The following is a 22,352-nucleotide window of genomic DNA, read 5'->3' as shown; positions in this document are numbered from 1 at the left end:
CTACATTGGCTAAATAATTGAGGAAAATTTTGGAAACAAACTCAAAACTGTGCTATGTTGCTAATTTAGTATAGTTTTGCTGCTACCGTCATACAAATAGTTGTTATCACAGTCTAGCAGTTCATTAATTCAATATTGCACAATTGTTAGACACTACAACAGATAGTGAGTTGTAAAATGGGTTGTTAACTCAAGACTTAATCTCCATAAGAGTCATAGTCCATGTAAATTTTGACATAAATGTTTACAACTACTGAGCTCAATAAAACAAATATTTTCATTGAGACATTTCCACGATTTACTACTTGATTTGTTTTTACTATCAACCATCGTCCGATTGTTTAAAAACAGCCGATGATCAGGGTCAATTATATTCTGTCAATCAAAAGGGGGCAGAAAAACATATCAGACTGCAACTCGTACTGTGTGTTGAGAAAACGTCAAATGTTGAAATTAGGGCTGTATTGAAGTTTACTGTTTAATGCGCACAAAAAATATTCTCATCGCTTGATAAACTTAAGGTTGAGCCACTGTAGTCACTCGGACTATTTTAACAATCTTTTTTCTAACTTTTCTGGACCGGCAGAATGAAATTGCCTAGAAATCTATGAAGGAGTGAGACAGCTCTCAGATTTGATCAAAATTATCTTAATTTGTGTTCCGAAGATGAACGAAAGTTTTACGTGCTTGGAACAACATTAGGGTGAGTAATTAATGACAAATGTATTTTATTGGGGTGAACTAACCCTTTAACTTTGCATTTTCTTTAGGGAAGTTTTCCGATGTCAGTTGGTTATAAAGAGGTTTACTTTTAATTATATATGTATGCTTTAATTGACATGAAGACAAGCACTTATGAATGCATGTAACTATATATAACTAAGTTGTTTGCAAACATTTCAGTTTTCATTTGAGTGCAATTATTACATGTAAAAAAAATAGCAGTTGAATAGTTTGGGCTATGTTGTTTATTTGAACCTCTTTTATTATAGTAATGCACCAAATGAGAGGGTTCCCTGTGTAGTTTACAGCATTAGTCGGGAGAGATTTGTGCCAAGTGCGGGTAGATTTTTCATTTTGTGAGTAAATATCAAAAGGCTATCCACCCCACTGCCGGGTAAATGTTCATACCAAAATAGTAATGTAATAAAATGTTTTTTACAATTGCATTTTGTAATGTTATAAAATATCTGGCATGAATCTGGCTAAAATCAATCTGGCTAAAAATTTGCATTGAGCAGATTTCTCTTTACTTATTATATGCCCCATTTACTAGCGTATACGCTTTTAGAGATACAACTCTTTACAGTTGATTATCATGAAAAGAAATCTCAGAGAATAGTTGACTAGGTACCAATGTGTAATTAGACCAAAGGTTAATTTAGCGCCCGAGTTCTCCTTTAACAATACATTTACCAAAATTTAACAATTTAATTTTTGGTTTTTAATGTATTGTTAGCCCCTGGCCCCTGCCCCTCAAATACTCCCCAACGTCCCCGATTCAAACGTGCAGCGGAGCAGCGTTCGCTCAGTCTTGCTCCCACACACAGCAAGTCTGCTGCCGTGCGGTGGCCCTGCTACCCGACTGGAGACTGAGCTGCCCCAGAGCCTCTGAAGGTGAAGTGAGTTTCCTTTTAATAAAGACAGGAACGGCTTAGTAAAAATTATTAAATATTGTTTATATCCATAACGTTTACTGATGGTCATTGTTACACCGACGTTACAAAACCCAATACAGTGCCAGTCAGGAGATCGATCATTTGATTAGCTAAGCAGTCCTATAAATTAGCAATGAAACCAGGTTACAACTGGTGAAATAAATACAATAGGATTAATTAACCCCTTGCCTGGCACGGGATCACCAGTGATCCCAACTTGTATTGTTTACATTGATCGCGTGTTTACAATATCTATTTTTCAAGTTATAAGGTTAACCAATACATTGTTGGAAAGCTACGACATTGTATATTCATTTCGATATAAGCATTATACAATCAAGATAACTTTGCTGCCGTTTTTTGTTATTCTGTATCAACTTTAACAACGTGATACAACTATGAAGGGGGGTGGGGGGGCTTACCTTTTTATGTTGTGTAAATGTAATGCTTGGCACAATAATGATGACATCGGTCTTTTTACCATGTGAAGAGTCCAGTATATGATGTCCATGGGAAAAAAATTGTCCAAAAACATGCAAACTGTTAAAAATATCCATATTACTTCTATTGTTTACATCCTGACATTTGCTAATCACATGGGGCGTTGTCCTGTTTATTCGACGAACTCTCCACATCTAGCGCATTATTCAACGAAAACAACATATCAGTGTTTTTAGTAAAGTGTCTGGAAATGAATGAGATCGGTCCAGAAGATGTCCGATGAAAACTGGCCATGTAATTATAGAAAGTATTGAAGGATGTCAGGCGCTTTTGCTGACGTGTGATCATGTATAATGCTAATATGTGTGGTAAAAAAATAAACCAATAGCAATGGGAAACTTTTCTGTTGTCACCCATGTGAAGCCTATGGCATAACGAATACGCCCATGTGCGGATTTACATAATCTCGCGTTTATAACAGTGTTCCTTTGTGCGCGCAAGTATTTGCATCATGGAAATTTACGCACACGTGCTGCGCGTGACACAGAGGTTGTCATGGCGATCAGAGGCTCTGCTATGCGATATGCTGCAGCTAGGCGACACCTGCTCGCTGTGTTTGCATTCGCCTGCTGGAATGGGTTGGGTTTACGTCTGGGACAGAAGTTACTTCTCCTACTGCTGCATTGGAATAATTTCTGCGAAGCTGGGATGAAGAAAACGTGTATTTTTCAGAAGAGAGTTCTGTATCCAGCGTCTCTGAAGAAGAGGATATGTTTTTGGCAGGTCTCGATCCAGTTTTAGATCGGTAAGTTTCTAAACATTTTAGTGAGTTTGTTACATTGCTTTTTAGTTTTGATTTTCTGCACTAGTATTGGGGCTTATAAGTACATTGAAATGCAGTGCAATTCCATTGTTATTCAAGCGCTGAATTAGAAGTGTAACGTTACAACATTGAACATTATTTATGTAACTTTAGCTATAGGCTATTGTTTTGTATGTAGAACGCAAGACGAAGTTCAAACAAAACTTTTCAGAGAACAAAATGTAATTTATATGTAAGATAATCAGTTGTGTTAGGCGTGTTTCTAATCCATGTTGTGTAATTCAACAGTGACGATGATGATGATGAGAGTACCAGACAGAGGCCTCTCTGGACAACAGACAAACAAAGTGTCCATGTGTTGCTGCAACATCTACAGCTGTCTCTGGGAGTTCAAGAGGAAAGAGACAGCCCAGCACTTTGTGGTAAGTAAATAATGTGAAGCAAGTAATGTTTAGTGAGGAAAAAATAGCATTTTAGGGCATTATTGTCTGATTACAGTCTGCACTATAAGCTGGTGTAAATGTGCAATCAGGGCAACAAAAGAGTGGCTATAGAGGTGAATAGCTGTATGTGAATGATAATTTGAATATAAAATCTGTAGTGTAAATGTGCCATCAGTGCAACAATAGAGTTGCTATGGAGGTGAATTGCTGTATGTGAATGATCCTCACAGATTTTATATTCAAAGCCGGTAGTGCAAATATAGCAATCAGGGCAACAATAGTGGGTGTTGAGGTAGATTGCTGTATGTGAATGGTCATTGATTTTGAAAATAAATGTGTATTTATAAAAATGTTAAGAAATCTAAATTTCTTTTCCTGTTTGTTGGTCAACAGTGATGGCACTTCAGCACCAATATTCTGCAACAGGATTTGACAAAGGCTAAAAACCAGAAGCCAATGTCTCAAAAGGCATTCTGGGAGACTGATTTTGGAGCTGGCTGGACATCCCAACAAAAGCAAGGTGCCTGACCCTCCTCCTCGTCGATCTTGTGAGTGTCACAGTCCTGTGCACATCAACTTTTTCTGCTCACTTTTTGAGAAATGTTTATTACTGTCTTGATTGCTAATAACAAAGAGAAACTTTTGTTTGTAGATGTATACAAATATATAAATAAAAACTTTTTATTTGCTAAATAATGTGTCGTTCTTAACCATTAAATGAATGGTAGTGAACAAAGACTTTGTTAAACTTTTTACAAGCAAGTTGCCAAGTGTCACTTTGGGGTCCTTTTGGGGCCCTTTCCAAAAATGCAAACACACACATTTTTATAAACATTTAGGAGGTAAAAAATATACCAGAGAAAGTATATATATTGTGCTTTGTCATATTGTAATAAGAAAACACATTGAAATGATCAAACAAACTTGTTATAGCTCATGGTAAAAGGTGGTTACCAAGTGTCCCTTTGGAGACTCCAAGTGGCCTTTTTGGGTAGGTGCCTAGACATGTGCTGAAATAAATCTTTGTAAAAAATTCATTTTTGCTTGTATAAACTTCAAATTTGAAACATACATTGTTAAGACCTATGGCTTTAGTTTGCTTGTGTTTCCAGGCCCATATATATTTGCCTTTAGCGTTTTTCTTTTTCATAAAAAATTAATATACAAAAAAAAATTCTCGTCCATTGTTTTTGAGCTTATTTATCTCTCTGTTAGTAATTGCTCAGAACAATTTTAAGTCTTTCATAATAAACTGTCAAGTGTCAGCTTTTAAATGATACCTTGGTTTTGTGTGTGGTCACAAGGACTCATTAGCAACAACCATTTTATTATGGGTATGTCAGTTTGCACTCCATTGCCAAAAAGGGGGGTGCCAGTTAAGGGGTTAAGTAATCTAAACATAATTGGTGTGTGCATGTGATGAATCTTTCTGATTGTATATTCGATATATAGGCTACTTATTAGCTGCATGGTCATACAGTGTAATGTAATACAAGGATAACCAGAGGTTTTCACATATTGACTTTTGCAGGCAAGAGTAGTTGAAGAAAGTAGCTGGAGCCTAACTATGAAAAGGAAGGCTAAAAGTGGGGACATTGCAAGCTTTTCTGCTAAATTCATAGTACACAGGAGGAAGGGCGGGAAAAAAAAGGAGAAGGCAGTAAACTGGAGAGACCAGTAGGGTCAGAGCAGGAGAAGAAGTGGAAATAAGTGACTGAGAAGAGGAAATAAGTGAAGGAGACGAGGGAATAAGAGAAGGAGATGAGGAAAAAGAGAGAATCAGTGAGGGATGAAGAGGAGGCTCCAGATTCAGAGAGAGGGACAGAGGCAGGGAGTGATGGATGAGGGAGAGGAAGACGATATACATGCAATTACCCCTGGACTACATGGTATGTTTTATACTTTTTCCATATAAATTGCCGTACAGTAGGATTTGCCACTTATGAAACGTTTAGCTGAAAAGCACAACAACCATCGCCTTAAGCTTTCCTAAAAAAGATGAGTGATAAGTAATTTGTGGACTGTAATAATAAGTCTTTAATTATAATAAGAGTTATAACTCAGGGCTCCAGACTAACTTTTTTTACTAGGAGCGCTGTTGCCCCTAACTGAAAATTTTAGGAGCGCAAGCTGAAAATTTAGGGGCACACCTTAAATCAGCTCGCAATGCAATTATTCAAATTTCCCCCAAAATAACTGTAATACTGACAAATTCTTTAATAATAAATAGACTTAACATTATGATATGCTGTTTTGTTTTAAGTTCACAGGGTTTCAGACTCAAAGTTGAGGGCAGCATCACCTCAAATGAGAACTCACAGCGAGTTCTACAAAAAAAAAAAAAAAAAATCTGGTAGCAGCTTAATTTAGGGTGTAGATGAAATTAACTTTAGTTATTATCATTTATAATGTCTTAATATTAATTAATAAAAGTAGTGAAAATATGTATATGGAGCGAAAATAGCCAATAAACATCCTACTGTTTACAATGGTATTATTATTTTTTTTAAGTGTTTAAATAAGAGTTTTCCAACATCTCAAATTTTTTCTTTTTAGGACAATCTTTAAAGGATGAACAAAAAATGTGTTTGTAATCACATAAAAAATACAAAAAAATAAAACATTTATATATGATATTATTGAAGTGCTGGGAAAAGATGTGTAGCTGCTAGGCTACTTGTAAGCATTTGACTTTCTTACACATTATCATATTTATGGTTAGAGTTAACTTACTACATTAGCCTAAATCCATGGTTCTGTTAGGCTGATTTGTTGACTGAAAGCCTTCTATAAGTGTTTCTCCTGGTTTCCACGTCAGCGCTGTTTGATCTGATATGATACGCCGAATCGGATTGTTTCTCACTGGATCTCATGGTGTTGATGTTATTAATTCTGAGGCGAATTCAATGGATTTCTTCACTGGATCTCCTATTAACAGTGTTGCGTGAGCGAGATCGGCCCGCGACTGGCAAGTTCGGGGCTTTATTTTACCGTCAATGGTTCGGATCGCTGCTGCTGCTCCACGGTCCTATGAGTGACGTATTTTCGTTCCACTTTCATTTTGTTTGCATTCGCTGCTAGGTAACGACTAACGAGTCGATAGATCGCTGATTGCTCAGACGCACATCAGGTTGTGATATTTGTCTCCGTCTCCTTCCCACAGACGTTTACGCGCGCTATTCTTGTCACGGATTCATTGACGCGCCCCTTCCACACTTTACTATGCGTTTAACGTGCGGCAAATTTACTGGTCGCACATGTGGGACTGGATGTAAAATTCAGTCGCACACTCTCAAATTTTGGTCGCAAAATGCGACCATTTGGTGGCAGTCTGGAGCCCTGTAACTTGAGTATTGAATATTTTATATATAAAATATTTTATTTTTGCTTTTTATACTTTTACTTTATAAAATATGCACAGTTTTGTTTTGTTTGAACACTGCACTGGGCTTATTCCTGTTGTGAATTAAAAACCTTTGTAGTGTGTAAGGGCATTATTAAACAATAACCACTGTAGTTTTTTGTGTGTTTGTTTTGTTAAAGCAATTCACATAGGGATTCCCATGTACTGTCTAGACCTGCCACCCTGCCAAGACCTCTTGCCACCCCTTTGCACCCACATGTAAAATTTTCTAGATCTACCACTGCACCCCGGAACACCCTAAAGGGACCGAGGTCCACCCACCACAGTTACACGATATCCTTTGGGAAACACCATCATATATGTGCGCCATCATATTTGGTTGCTATTGCAGTATTTAAAAGCACAGTGCATGTCCTCAAAACATGGTATTACCACAAGGAATTTTGGTACTTTATAAGTATCTAGTTAGTAAGAATAAAAATAAGCAATGCATCTGATTTCAATTGTTTTCATGCAATCAAGTTTGAAAATGTACCGTTCTAAAGAGCAGACAGTCAATATCCCTAGCAAATAGTTTAATAGTTTACCACCACTGCACATTCAGTTTCTTAAAACTGTGCAGTATTTTTATTCTTACAAACTAGTTACTTGCATCATGGTAATGCCATGTTTTGAGCGGAGGACATGTACCATTGTATGCTAAGCTTAACTGTTCGCAATATCCAGCAGTTTGTTCCTGGACATTGTTTTGGCTGTGGAATTTCCTCTTCAGGAATGACCTCACAGTGCAGCAATTCAGTTTCAGATTTAAAAAAAAAAAAAAAGCTAGATAAATGCTTTATAAAAACAGAAACCGTCCCGACTGTGAACCAGTCTAGAAGAGAGAGCTACCAATAAAAGACTAGTATAATTACATTATTCCTCACATCAAAACAGCCGAGAAGATTTTACAAATTCAACAATAAAAGGGAATAGAAGAACTCGATGCAAAAGTAAAATATATTTGTAGCGTATTATAAAATCTGTAACACTACCTTCAAGTAATACAGGATTAGATCACGGTTTCCTTTTCCCCTCCTATCCAGGTTTACCAGAAGCCTTTAAACACATCCAGCTTTGTTTCTTCTCTTTGCATTTCATAAGAAAAAAAAAAAATGGAGGGGCATGGTGTCATTTTACTGCTCGAGTTGAAACTCCTGCCAGCTCCTCCTGCTGCCTGTAGTGGGGGCTCTGTGAGGGGGGAGCTCTTTTGGGGGCTTTCATTTTTTGAAGTCTACTTTATCTCTTGAATGTTTTAGCAGAGGAGTACAAAAGGAAACAAAAGTGTGAAATAATACTGCAACAAGCTGTGTTTTTTTTAGGGGCAACTTCCTGTTCAGACAGCTTCGACTCGCTCGTTGTGGAATGACAACCGTCAGGAAGTCAGGTGGTCATATTGCAACAAGCAGGCTACCATGCAGATCTGTTGCACTGCAACAACCAGTGCTGCATTCAATGACAAGCCTGTATGACTACAAAATTAGAGAAAGAATGAACGCGTTCTGGTTTGACGCAGTATCGGAAGGCATCTTTCCAGGAACACTAAAAATACTAATGCATTCATTTCTTCACTGCTGAAATGCAAAAATGCCAAAAGCGGAATCAAGTGGAGAAAAACTAAAATATAACTTCAAGTTTCTCTTGAACACTCCCAAAAGTAGTTGCAGACATGATCAGGTCTGCCATTTGTCTTAAAATTACAAGTATGCACGAACAGGTCTTGACTTGAAACGCCGTTCCATATTTGGTGCCAGCTATGTCAGTAATATATTACTATTAGAGCCAAAAAGACAAGGTACTATCTTTTAGCAGTCTGAAGTTTTGCTTTTGGGATTTAAGTGATTTTCCAGCCTCTAACGACTTAAAACTTGCCATCTTTGTCAGAGGCTCTTCCTTGAAAGCAAACATTGTGGATTGCTAAGCAACAGCTAGGTGATTTAGTCAACACACCAAACCTTTGTCGCAAAACACAGACGGTACAAATCATTTCTTGAAGGGTTTTCCATTGCCTGACCCTATTTTGCTAAGAAAAAAAAAAGATCATGATAAACTTTCGACTTTTTCACAGACAAAATTGGAAGGTACACAGGGATGTGTTTTGAAATTTTAGATGACCAAATAGTTTCCAGCTGGCATTCATTTGGATGAATAAGTCATGAAATATAATTTAAGTGCGAGTGAATGTTTATTATCTAGTCAAAATAAAAAAGGAGCAAAATATTGTTTTGGACACAGCAAAGTCAACTTTATTGCCTAAGTATTACTCGGTATCATGAAGAAGACAAGGACATCTGGGCCAACAGATAAGTAAAAAGTCACCCGGGGTAACCAGGGAGGGGTGGGTACTGGAAACATGATTCTTGGATATTTGCCGTGCGAACCGCCGAGCAGCAGCGCTTCACCCAGATACCGAATGAAGTAGGTCTTTAAGGTCTTTTCCCAAGCACAAACTACTTTCTATAAGCAAGACCACAGACACACCCGCAAACTTTTCCCAAGGAGAGCTGTTACCAGACTTAACCAAATGTCAGTCACACCACTGGCCTTAAGCTACTGTGAGAGCGAAGACAAGGTCAAGAGATAAAGACCTGAGCTATCAGCCTTTCCACATCACTCAATGGAAAAATGCTACACCCACTGACAAGTTTCTACGATGCGAGTAGGTCTGCATAAAAGGCCAAGTATGGTCACTTGTGATAAATGTCTTTGCTTCTCTTTCCAATCAAGAATAAAACAGAGCAATATCATCAATGAATATGGCTTGATAGCGGATGCCCCGACTATGCACCGAGCTAAAAAAAAACTACAATAAATTGGTAATATTTAGCCCTGTACACAATAATTCTTACCTTTATACCAGCCCCTTCTTCCTTATCGTCATTCCAATGAGCTCTACACTTTTCTCCATCCACTCTCCATCCGTGTTTCGAACGATTTCCCTGCAAACAAAAGGATTAAATGTCAAATAAATCATGATAACGTGGCTTCATCTTTAGCAACTCGTTACGCACAGCTACATTTCCAAATAAATGATGCAGCAAGGCATTTAGTAAAAGGGAGAAAGCTTCTGGTAATCTCCTTAACGGATTACACTGGGAAATTACTCCTCTATAAACAGACAACTATCTCTGTGGGTCACACAGGCAAACACTTTTTCGATGACTACCTATACTCTAGATCTGCACAACATTTGCTGATCTATGCAAGATGCACAATGTTTATCTAGGAAGTGAGATCAATGAGGTCGGCAACATGCTGGCAATATGCAGCATAGAGTTACAATAATATAAATAATTACACAATTAACTTTTGCACAATTAAAAAGACAAATTTTATTGGCTTCTAATCATTTCATGGTATTAAATTAGTGTATTGGGTAGGGTTGCACCAGCCATTCGTTAGTTCTTAAATTGGAACGTTAAATCCACACTACAGACTTTATAACTACTAGCTAGTTTGAATTTAACTCAGTTGCACCGTTTGTTCTTAAGGCAGAACGTAGCTAGTAGGTCGTAAGCTTTCCGTAAAGTAATGCGCAGCTCGATAATATGACGTTTACCCTCAATATTCCAAACTGCCTATAAATAATCGAAGATTAGTTTATTTAAATGACGTTTAACGAAAAAACGTTATTTAAGTTTAATTTCTTTAATTAAATGTAAGTTTATTTAAGTTTAATAAAGCAACGTAGTAAGATAAATACATTTATTTAAGTTTAATAAAGCAACGTAGTAAAATTCGAATAGTATTTAATTTTTTTGAATAATAATTACAGTGAGAAAATTCACAATGATAAAAAAAAAAATCTATTTTACAAAGAATAATATTGAAAATCAATGTGTGGCGATCAGTGTTGATATTGTGGCGGGCCGCCACAAATAAATGAATGTATGGGAAACTCTGCCCTCTAATTGATTTAGGTTTTGTTCAGTTCTATTTTTGAAGTTTCCAGGCCTAGTAATTTTACTTTTACCTTTTTCAGATCAAAGGGGATTATAAGTGTTGCTGCTAATGTTTCAAGTTTTTCATACAAGTAGTTTAGATTATTATATGTAGGCTTAATATAGGGTAGGCTAAGCCAGTACACAATTATTTTTTATGCATTTTAATTTCCTGTACATAATTTTTTCAACTACATAAATGCCATTAGCCTCTACTGTATCCCAACTGTCACATTACAACATCAATTGAGCAATATAACATGCATTTATATCAGAGTATATAGGCAATACTTTGCTTTTTATGTTAAAGACACTATTGATACCATGAGAAATGTACCATTTCAGGAAAATAGCCACTTATCACTTAATCATTAATTGGTCGATAATTTGCATCCCAAATGATCACAAAGCCATGCTTCGCAATATTTTTTTTCCTAGGATGGTAGGGGAACACTCATAAATGCCATTAACCCCAGTGACGGGTAGGTTTAGGGACAGGGTTGAGGCAAGTCATATTTATATATACAGTAATAACGTTAAGTCAACGGCGTTCATAAACACGCTGAAAAGTGATTGTGCGTGTTGATTGCACGCCAAAAATGGAAATACGAATTGACGCGTCATACACAATTCTTTTGTAAAAGACATGTTCATGTTTAAAATTAGTAGAGTACATGAAATATGTCCATAAAAACTTGAAACGTGCTTGTTCCGGTCCGTATATGAGTGATATGATCCACGTTTTGAGTGTTGATGAACTCATCGCGTCGTTCCGGGCAGAAACCGCTCTCATGCATCAATAAATGTGACTGATATATTCGCCCCACCGAACCCTGTCCTCGCAACTATTAAAAAATAAATAAATAAATAAATAAAAATCAGCAATATGTTTTAAAAAAAATAAAACTGAACAATCTTGATTTCACAATGACTAGCCATTATAAAAAGATAAAACCACTCTTTACCCATATCCTTTCTCTATAGTTAAATAGTGGTAAAATTAGGGAAATGGATGGTCACAAGTCCATGGACACAAGGGGGTAGAGTTACATTGCCTCCTGTTTCAACACCCTTCAAGCTCATAAAATAAGCCTACAGCTTCACAAATAGGAGAGAGGGTCAAACAAGTATCTGATCTGAAAAGTAGAATATAGCCACTTCCAGGGGGTAAAGTCAGCCTATCAAGATTGAGCGTGAGGCCACACAACCCTCCCCCTCCCCCAACCTCTTCTCCTTAAAGTGTTTAACCAGATGGCCATCTCAACAACACAATCCTCCCATACACAAACACAAAGACAGGGGCATCTGTTTGTGAAGCGCTGACATAATAAGCACAGCTAAAAGATGACAAGTCAAAATCATACCAGCACATATAACTTCACTACAGGGCCTTAAATAAATAAATGCATCACATAATTGTAACAAATTGAAGGTCTGAGTAGGGCTTCAAAATCAACTGAAATAGCGATAGGGTACAATAAAAAATGTTTAACTGCAAAGGCTGCAATTTAGTTTAAGTGCACTGCATGTTTCAGTGTGAAGCGCAGCATTTACATGCGAGCAGCTCACAATCCATTCTTCAGTGTCTTGAGCGGCTCAGTTTGCAGTAGACATGTACCGGTATTCGGTAATGCGATAAATCACGGTAACGAATATGCACGATATTGTTATCGCGGCACTTAAAAATATTGTGAAAATTAAAGCCACAATATGTATTTTTTCTGCTTTAAAAATAGCAAAAACAACTGTATCTATGTTGTATATTTCTATTAGATGTGTACTTACATTATCCCGACAGTTTCCACCAACTTTCAAATACGTAGAAATGTATAGTTTAATTCGAAGACACGGGACGTTTCTTTATTTCCGTTTCGTCGCCCGTCTATGGCGTCATATAATCTTTGACTCCTCTATTTTCTCTAACTTTCTTGCGGAGCCCGGCGAAACCGCCAAACACAAAGGGGAACACTGGACTACCGCCAATAGACCAACGCCACTTTTGCGTCATCGTTGGGTAACGCCCCCTTTTGGGGGAAAACACCTCTATACTGTCTATGGGAAAACAAACGGACTCCCATGAGAACAGAACTTGCACTAGATCTGCAAAGTTTCTTGATAGCAAAAATGGCACAAACTTAAAGAAGCTGACGTTACTGAATACGGGGTTACAGAGGTGTCCCTTTAAAATGGTCGAAAACTGGATTAATGACCCCACACAGCGGCCAAATATGGACTATTCAGACATCTAACGTTACCACTATCTCGTGGAATCACCAAGTAAGTAGCCTTTTTATTTATTCATTTATCATTTACACACTCACAGTAGCCTATGACAAACTACTAGACGATGAGGCCATGTCACTTGGATCATATTTAACTTGATTTAAGCTATTGACAGTTTTGTTGTCGACCAGCTATTAGAAAGACTAAGCTGTTAGCATGCTAAGCTAACGTTACCTTATTAGACTATGTCAATAGCTTAAATCAAGTTAAATATGATCCATTCATCGTCTAGTTTGTCATAATGTGAGTGTTAATGAAAAAAATGCTACGTGCTTAACTTACTTGGTGATTCCACGAGATAGTGGTAACGTTAGATGTCTGAATAGTCCATATTTGGCCGCTGTGTGGGGTCATTAATCCAGTTTTCGACCATTTCAAAGGGACACCTCTGTAACCCCGTATTCAGTAACGTTAGCTTCTTTAAGTTTGTGCCATTTTTGCTATCAAGAAACTTTGCAGATCTAGTGCGAGTTCTGTTCTCATGGGAATCCGTTTGTTTTCCCATAGACAGTATAGAGGTGTTTTCCCCCAAAAGGGGGCGTTACCCTTCGATGACGCAAAAGTGGCGTTGGTCTATAAAGCAAAGAAAATGACGAAGAAAAAAAAAGTAGTACGTATTTTTTGTGTGTAAATCACGTGCCCGCTCACGAGCGCTCACTCTTAACAGACACACTGTCCCCGGTGCTGCTCGCGCATAAAGCGCTCCCCGTTCACAGTAACCGTGTCGTCTCATTCAAAACAGCCAACTGTTGCTTTTAGCGAGTCGCGCACATTGAATACTCCTATGAGTCAGGCTGCGAATGTACGTGCCCGCTTCAGCGCGCTCATGCTAAACGCCTCACCTCTGGCGCCGCGCACTCACTACATTCCCTTTAGCACATAGTGGATGCATAACGCAAACCCAGTCACACGTTTGACTGCAGTGTCTTATGTGCTTTATAATCCGGTGCGCCCTATATATGAAAAATGTTCTAAAATAGGTCATTCATTGAAGGAGCGTAAAATTAATATTTATATTAATCTGTATTATAGTTATGGACCACGATTACTCTTTGCCTGCACGTTCTGCTGCTACAGCCAGCTCATTAGCTAAAGCTCAAACGTACCCGAAAAATGTTTGGGACAGGAGAAGCATGACACAGGCAAACATTGGGGTTGCATTTAAAGCTTCTTGACAAGCTAAATCTACAGAGAGATGCCGTATATCCGTATATTTTGTGAAACGATGATGTCATGTCATGAGCTGAGCTGGTTGTCATTGACAGCGACAACAACTCCCGTGAGCCCACGCTCTTTCCCGACGTCATCAAAGTACGTCTTTTGTCATTATTTTAAACAAGTGACCCCTGGTGGCCAAAAATCGCATACTGTACGTTTAACTTTTAGAACGAACATTAGATTAGATTCCATCAACCGCTTAAACACTGCATATATGCTGCGCAAAACACGTGCGCACTCTGAACAATCCCCACATGTATAAGCACTGTGTGCATGCCATGCGGCGCAGTGTGCACTTTAGTCTAATGTAAACAATCCTCACATGGACTAGAAGCATGGTGGAGGGAAGAATGCTGCCGACGATTTATCCCCCGCAGGACTGCCAACTCTCACAAATTAAGCTTGAGACTCAAGCGCCTTTCAGAAAGGCGCTTTACGCAATTGACACTTTTCACACACTCTCACGCAGAGAAAAATCGCGACGCAAAGAGGACACTGATATCATCGACAGGCTAGACAGAGCAGGTCACTTTTGTCCATTGTGAAAGATCACTGCACCTCAGTTCAATTAAACCAATCATCTGTTAGTTTTTATTTAAAGATACAGTACAACTTACCAAAAGGTATATGCCTCATACATAATATTATCGATCAATCAGTGTTTTTCAAACACGGAAAGAGGTCAATAAAACTGCAGGCAATTATGTAACAGAACGTTACATTTACCTCAGGAAAGCCAATTAATGACCAGCAGATTAGTTGACTAGAAAAAATAGGGGTATTTAGCTAAATATGTGCACTATATTACTATGTTTACTTGTCATTACATAATTGTTCTTATAATGAAAACCACATTATATTTAATTTCTCTCTGTACGTTTACAGCATTATGTGAGATTATTTTTTCTTGAGAAAAATTAACATGCAGACTGTAGCCTACCTAATATTTATCCAAATGAGTCAATAATGAAATCAAATCAAAGAATTTAATTGAATAATACAAACAGTAGCCTACTAGTCATGGTACTATGTAAACATTGTAACATGTTGTCACTAAACTTGATAAAATTCTGTTTTGTTACCATATGTCTTAAAAATCACAACTACACATTGTGATGCAAGTTGTTGTTTTTGTAGATACCCACAATCCATCTGTTACTCTTGAGCAATTAAAATATTGTGATAAAAGCTCAATCAATTAACCGCAGCATGAAAATTTGATACCGACAATTGCCTAGTTTGCAGTATTTGCTGCTCCACACAAACTCATCTGCTCTTGAGTTACAAATACCTGTAGTCAAACAATCAATCTATAATTATTATTATCTTTATAATTAAAGCTTATATATTTAATTTTTTATAATATATATATATATATATATATATATTATAATTATTATTTGAAAAATTATTATTTTTTACTACATTGTTGTAGTAAAATAACTGCGGTGCCGCGGTGGGCAAGTCATGAAACCGGTGTTGCGACTGAACACCGTTTAACACCGACTACCGTAGCAAACCTAATGCACACATCAGTTGTGATAAATGGAAGCTTTAGCTGTTCGCTTGACGTGCAAAAACCAATAAAATTCATTCTCGTGTTACGCAGCACATTTGAGTTTCAAGAACCAATGAGGTTTGTTACACTGCACGTTTGCGCTCCAAGACCCAATCAGGTTCATGTTACACTGCATGTTTGAGCTTCAAGAACCAATAAGGTTCATTCTCAAGTGTTACGCAGCACATTTGAGCTTCAGCAACAATCAATGAGGTTAATTCTCATATGTTACACAGCACATTTGAGCTTTAAGAACCAATGAGGTTCATTCTAATGTGTTAACGTAGCACGTTTGAGCTTCAGCAACAACCAATGAGGTTCATTCTCAAGTGTTACGCAGCAAATTTGAGCTTCAACAACAACAAATGAGGTTCATTCTCATGTGTTACGCAGCACGTTTGAGCTTCAGCAAGAACCAATGAAGTTTGTTCTCGCATGACAAGCAGGTTCTGGTTGAGCTTCTGTTTATGTTCACTGATCAATGTTTATGTGAAACACCTAAAGTCAATCTGTAAAATCATATAAAGCGAACATGTCTGAAAATTCTGAAAATTTGGACTAAATCATTTAATTCCAATGGATCAGTTTTTAAAATGTCTTTATTAAACTTTTAAAGTGTCAAAAAGGTAGTTACGTAGCTGTCAATGGAGAGTACAGAACTAGATCAGATTTTATTAAAATATTTTACGTGTTTGGAATGACATGAGGGTGAGTAAATGATGGGTGAACTTTCCTTTTAAGGCCTCCCTGCACCAAACTAAAAGCTTGATTGTTTAAAGGAGAACTCCGGCGAACAATGAACCTTTGGTCCAATAAAACATCGGTACATAGTCAACCGTTCTCTGAGATTTGTTTTCATGATAATCGAATGTAACGATTTTTTATCTCTAAAAATTGTTTAGTGTATAATGCTAGTAATGGGGGCATTTAGTAAGTAAAAAGAAATCGCTAGTGCACTAACAAGGCTCAAAATATCTACCCACACTAACGCAGTAACATAATGAGGGTCCATACATGCAAAACGAAGCATTGAGAACTTTGTAAGTGTACAGACCGTTTAATAAGAAGATACTTTATGAAGACAGTTCACTTCGTGTATACAGACAGGAGCCATCTTAAAAAATAATCTCGATAAGTCAAACCACAAACGTCGTGCTGAGTGATCTGAACTGTATGAAGTTCAACAAACTTCTGAACTGTATGAACAGCGTTCGGGGATCAACTTAAATATATACTAGGCTTGGGCGGTATTACGGTAATATCGTATACCGCGGGATCTAAAAATAGCAACGGTATCATTTCCAATATCGTCACACCGTCAGAAAAAAAAACAATGCACTTAAATAGGAAGTGCTATCTCCTATATAAGTGCAATGTTTTAAATACAATTTATTTAATGGCTAAAATGCTTATATCTGGTTCTCATGACGTGACAGTGTGGTGACGAGAGAGTGGGGGAGAGAGGGCAAAGATTGTAAGTTGCGCACCGAGTGACTTGGTCTCGAAGAAGAACACGACTTCTGCAGTTTGGCAGGGATGGGCATTTCAAGCAAAAATAATATTTAAAGATTGCCTGGTATTATTCGATTATTATTTGAAAATTGCGCCCCACCACCACATGCACGCACACATGCATGTAGTCTACAGCGGGACGGACCGTGTGACGCTTAAATATAAGCTAGGTTTGGGAAAAAAAACGTATTCCTTTCATATTTTTTTAATAATATGATGTTTTTCTATGTATGTTGATTTTATGAAAAGAGAACTTCATGAGATGAATAAGATAAGATCATAAAATGCGCAATATCGGAAAACATTTGGAATGGGTCAGTCAGACATGATTATGACCACTTATTACGTTTTGTTTTGTAGAAATCCTTTCTTTAAAACGAATTTCGTTTTGAATAAATTGCATCTTCATTTTAATTTTTTTTCATCAACGAATTGCCTGGATTAATTAATAATAAGCAAATATAGTGATCAGGACACGCGTCGGCGCGTGACTGGAGCGCAACTCATACATGAACTGAACCTCGCATATAAGAAACAAGATCTGAGAAGTGTGTATAGTAAGCTTGAAATGTCTTCTTTAACAATCTAAAAGAAATTGGCTGCTCTCTGCTTAAGTTTAGGCTAATTCATATGTAGTGTGCATTACTTTTTTATTCGCGTTCACTACCGCGAAGATGCGACATGCAATCTTTATCTTTGCAGAAATTGACATAGAAAACACGTTGGGTCAGTCAGACATGATTATGACCACTTATTACGTTTTGTTTTGTTCAAAGCCTTTCTTTAAAACGAATTTCGTTTTGAATAAATTGCATCTTCATTTATTATTATTTTTTTCATCAACGAATTGCCTGGATTAGGCTAATAAATAAAAAGCAAAGATAGTAATCAGGACACGCGCCGACGCGTGACTGGAGCGCGATTCAGACATGAACTGAAACTCGGCATATAAGAATAAGATGCATGTCTTAATGATCTGAGAAGTGTGTATATATATGTAAGCTTGAAATGTCTATACTTTTAAACAAAACAATTACAAGCTAAAAGAAATGGGCAGCTCTCTGCTATAGGCTTATTCATATGCAACACATGAAGTGTGCATTAGACTACTCTTTATTCGTGTTTTCATACCATGAAGATGCCAGTTTGCATCGTCAATGCAATCTTTATCTTTGCAGCAACTGACATAGAAAACACTAGTTTATTAATAAATAATATTATCTCGGCTCCACTCGGCTCGCGTCGAGAGCTCGTGGCGCGTGATCTTCAGAAATGCGCTCCCCTCTCTAGAGGAAATATCACCACTCTGCTCACATTCTCTGGTGTGAGACAATGTGTATCTCCCTCCTGTTTTCTAATAGTTGATTGACAGCTTTTAGATGCATTATTGGAACCGACACTCTCTGGTTGAACGTGTCATCATGTGTGATGCCGTCTGAGCCTTATCTCGTAATTTTTAATTAGTCACTCACGCGGTAATACCGTATACCGCGGTAAAATAGGGAGGAGGTTTGACGGTATGAAAATTTGGATACCGCCCATGCCTAATATATACGCTAAGTTTTTAGAGATAAAACTCGTTACATTCGATTATCATGAAAACAAAACTCAGAGAACGATTGACTAGACGATGCTTTATTAGACCAAAGGTTCATTGTTCGCCGGAGTTCTCCTTTAACATATGAAAAGAAATGAAGAGAGCTATTAGTATTGTTATTTTACAGTTGTACTGTAAAATTATTTTAAATACCCTATTTTAATTTTACAGTGAAATTACAGCACAATCCCATTTTGTTTACTAATTCTATTTAGTATGCATAATTATTATTATATAAAAATCAAACTTTTGGCCAAATTGTGTAGCCCTAGACAGCAAACCTGCAGCTTTTTTTGTAGATGACTAAGATGATCTAAATTACACGTCTCTCATTATGCATCAACAGACGAAAAGCACATTGTGAAATAATTATAAAACAATGACAAGAAAAAAAATGTTTCGGCCTAAATGCTAGAAATATACAACAATATGCCATCAAACTATGAAAGCAAACGTGTTATGATCTAGTCCCTGGCATTGTTAGGTGTGGACGTGGTTATGACCATAGAGGGGCAATGTTCATTTCCCTGATAAGAACAACTCAAAACCTGTCTATGATTAACTTGAAGTTAAAAGCAAACCAGTTAAGCAATAAACTGATGCTTCTCTGCATCACAACAAGACAAAAACAAATAAAACTGCAAGTGTTACTGAAGTCTTGATCAGTAGTTTTTGGTACATGCAAATTAAAACAAACTCAGATATAACGCAGATATAAACAGTGCAGGTAAGGGTTTTGTGACTCATGACTGAAATACAGTAACATCACAAAGAGTTACACAAACACTGTTTTTGTTGAACATTTAAAAAAAAAGCAAAGCTTACTCAGCACTGGGAACCCCTTTAATTCAAACGGAACTGCATTTGCTTACACCAGCAGCAGCTGCTTTGACTCTGCTTTGTTAGTGCCGCCCAGCATAGGAATGAATAGGAAAAGCCCAGAAAGATCAGGCTTCAGAAAAACCAAGCACTGAAAATAACTACAGGGAGATGAAAATACTTACTGACCCGTGTTGCTTCTCCTCAATGTCTTTGGTGGCAATAGCATCCAATTATCTATAAGGAAATAAAACAGAGCTGTTAAACTAATAAACTGACATTCACTTTTCACTCTCTAGTTCCTAGATGATGCTGACTAAACCAATAGTTATTGCATTAAGCATAAATCTGACAGAATCAGAGTGGGATTGGATTATATAGCCTGATATAGGCTATAACTAAATGGAGGTGAATGCAAACGGCACATTTCATTCTTGTACATGAGACTATATTGTGTGAATGACACTGAATTGTGCAATGACAACAAGGCAATGCTTTGGCACCATACAGCCTAGAAACAGTCAAACATAGAATAGATCTAGAACCCCCTCCCCAAGATCTCAGTTTCACATAGTTGGGTGATTTATCTGATGGCAACAACCACAAACATCCCGTCACAACACACACTACAATGTGAAACCAAAATCAACTCATTATGCCTCTCTCCATAGTTACATAATAGGAAAATTAGGAAAAGATGGATGAATACACTACTGATTGTAAGTCACAGAGTAAAAAAAAAAAAAGGTGCTGCCTTAATTTTCAACTTGGATGTTTAAGTCATTTCAGCTTAAATTACATTTAACTGACTTACAATATTAGTTGAATCCTGTATAACTTTTTTTGTATAAAATTATAAAGTTCAACATTTGCTATACTTTATACAGAGGGTTAAAAGCAGGGAGCAGGGACACCTCCTCCTCCCCCACCTCTGGCTTCAGTTGCTACTGCTGCTGCTAACAGCAGCAACCTTGACCTGCCCTTAAAAACATTACAGTATTACACAGTCAACACGTTTCTAAACAACTTTTTCTCTCAAAGAGCGACTTCAGGAGGTCTATATTTCCTTTATTCTGGATTGGGAAAGGGAAACCCTGCTTTTTCTCTGAAAATTCCCTTCTGAATAAACTAGCTTCCGTGACTGCGTACTTTAAAAGCTAAAGACAAAATAAACACGCACCATTTAACGCTGGCCTCTGCATGATGTTATTAAAGCGAATAAATCGGTTAAAATGAAAACCAACAGTTATCCAGTTATTAAAGACCATTTTACTCGATGTGCGCAATTCAGCAGCTGAGCTAAGAAAGCTAACAAACCAGCTGGCTACGAAAGGCTCTCTCATTAAACTTAACTGTTTAACGAATCACACAATAGATCAATTGCTCACAAGTGTTATTTTATCGTAACGTTCATTGTTGCTTTATAATCGAGCGAATGTTCCAGCAACGTTACCAACTCCAAGACGACATTATGAAAAGTTGCAGGACTTCGAATTAAACATCCAAATTTAATCAAAACATCGTTCCAAAATACACTACAGTAAAGTTTCAGAACGCACGAAACCTGATATTTACATACAGTAAGTTACATTCATTAACTCGACTTTTATATTTGTATACACGCACGCCGACTGCAATGTCACTTCGATGCCATTATGTGAAAGCAGGAGATCAATGTTCAAGAAATCCACAACAGAGATGCATTTGTGCTGTTTAGACCATGCAGACAGTAGACACTATTGTTTTACAAACAATTAAAATGTGTAACTATCATGCAAATGCGAACAACAACAAAACATTTTATCGTGTCTTTCCAGTGCTGAGCTCAGCTTATATATCGCAGATACGGTGGATAAATGTATGGAAACCACAAAAACACACACACACGAACGGTTCGAAAAACTCACCTCTTGTAGTTTAAAGTGCAGCAGAGATGAAATGAAAGCAAATAAGGCTGTAGAAAATCAACACATTTGCAGAGTCTAGGAGGGGAAACATTTGTCCTGCTCGATCGCCATTTTCTTCTCTCGCATTCATGCATTCATCCTCGTAACTAACGTTACAGGAAGAGCTCAAGCGCTGCTCTCAGAGCACTTCCTCCAACTCTACACACTCACCTCCAAAATGGTGGCCACATTCAGGATGTGCTTCAAAACTTACTGAACTGCCTACCTATAGTGCACTTTTTGCGATTCAAGAGAACATGCGGTATTTTTGGACATCGTAGGAAATTGGGAAGCATCGTTCTAAAACATTTGTGAAGAGTGATAAAATTGAACTGATTTTAATGCCCAAAATATACTGTCTAGTTAGGCAGCTCGCTAGGTTTTGAAACACAGCCTGAGAGCTAATGGTCAACAACGACTCGTCACGATGGCTTTGCTAGATGTGTTTTTCCCAACCTGATATAAAGTCAAATATTGGATGGAAATGTATAATAAGTAATGGCTTATAGAGAGAATAACAACGTTGTTTCAAACAACATAATTAATAATAGAAATAGACACTCCAAAATTAAGGAATACAAAATCCAAACAAATGGTAACAAAAGTGATGTCAAGAGTTTAAGAAACCAACACTGTTTAAACAATATTTGTGAGACAACCGGGTAAAAAAATAATTCGGTATGCAAGTAAAATTTAAAATAAAATAATGT

The 22,352-nt window shown here is 37.3% G+C and overlaps 1 protein-coding gene and 1 long non-coding RNA gene across 5 annotated transcripts in view; one reads left to right on the top strand and one right to left on the bottom strand.

Annotated features, from left to right (window-relative positions):
- The window catches only part of tnrc6a (trinucleotide repeat containing adaptor 6A), a 42,346-nt gene extending 20,567 nt beyond the window's left edge, over positions 1-21,779 (bottom strand). Inside the window, exons 1-3 of one of the 4 annotated variants that reach the window (XM_039687368.2) lie at positions 21,604-21,779; positions 19,882-19,933; positions 9,618-9,707 (exon numbers count right to left, since the gene is read on the bottom strand). The gene's annotated coding sequence lies outside the window, so the exon portion shown is untranslated. Of the gene's footprint in view, positions 1-7,763; positions 7,880-9,617; positions 9,708-19,881; positions 19,934-21,603 lie in introns of those variants that run through there. The other 3 variants (XM_039687367.2, XM_039687370.2, XM_039687369.2) reach the window with 3 other exon arrangements.
- LOC148982032 (uncharacterized) lies at positions 2,639-4,085 on the top strand. The gene is made up of 3 exons (XR_016155135.1): positions 2,639-2,904; positions 3,211-3,344; positions 3,759-4,085. It is a non-coding gene; the product is annotated as an uncharacterized LOC148982032 (long non-coding RNA).
- Positions 21,780-22,352: the final 573 nt, after the last annotated feature.

This window comes from Pimephales promelas, chromosome 3 (assembly GCF_988280905.1).
Source record: "Pimephales promelas chromosome 3, fPimPro1.hap1.1, whole genome shotgun sequence".
In the NCBI taxonomy this organism is placed as follows: domain Eukaryota; kingdom Metazoa; phylum Chordata; class Actinopteri; order Cypriniformes; family Leuciscidae; genus Pimephales; species Pimephales promelas.
The sequence above is the reverse complement of the archived record's forward strand: the minus strand, read 5'-3'. Positions and strand labels throughout refer to the sequence as shown.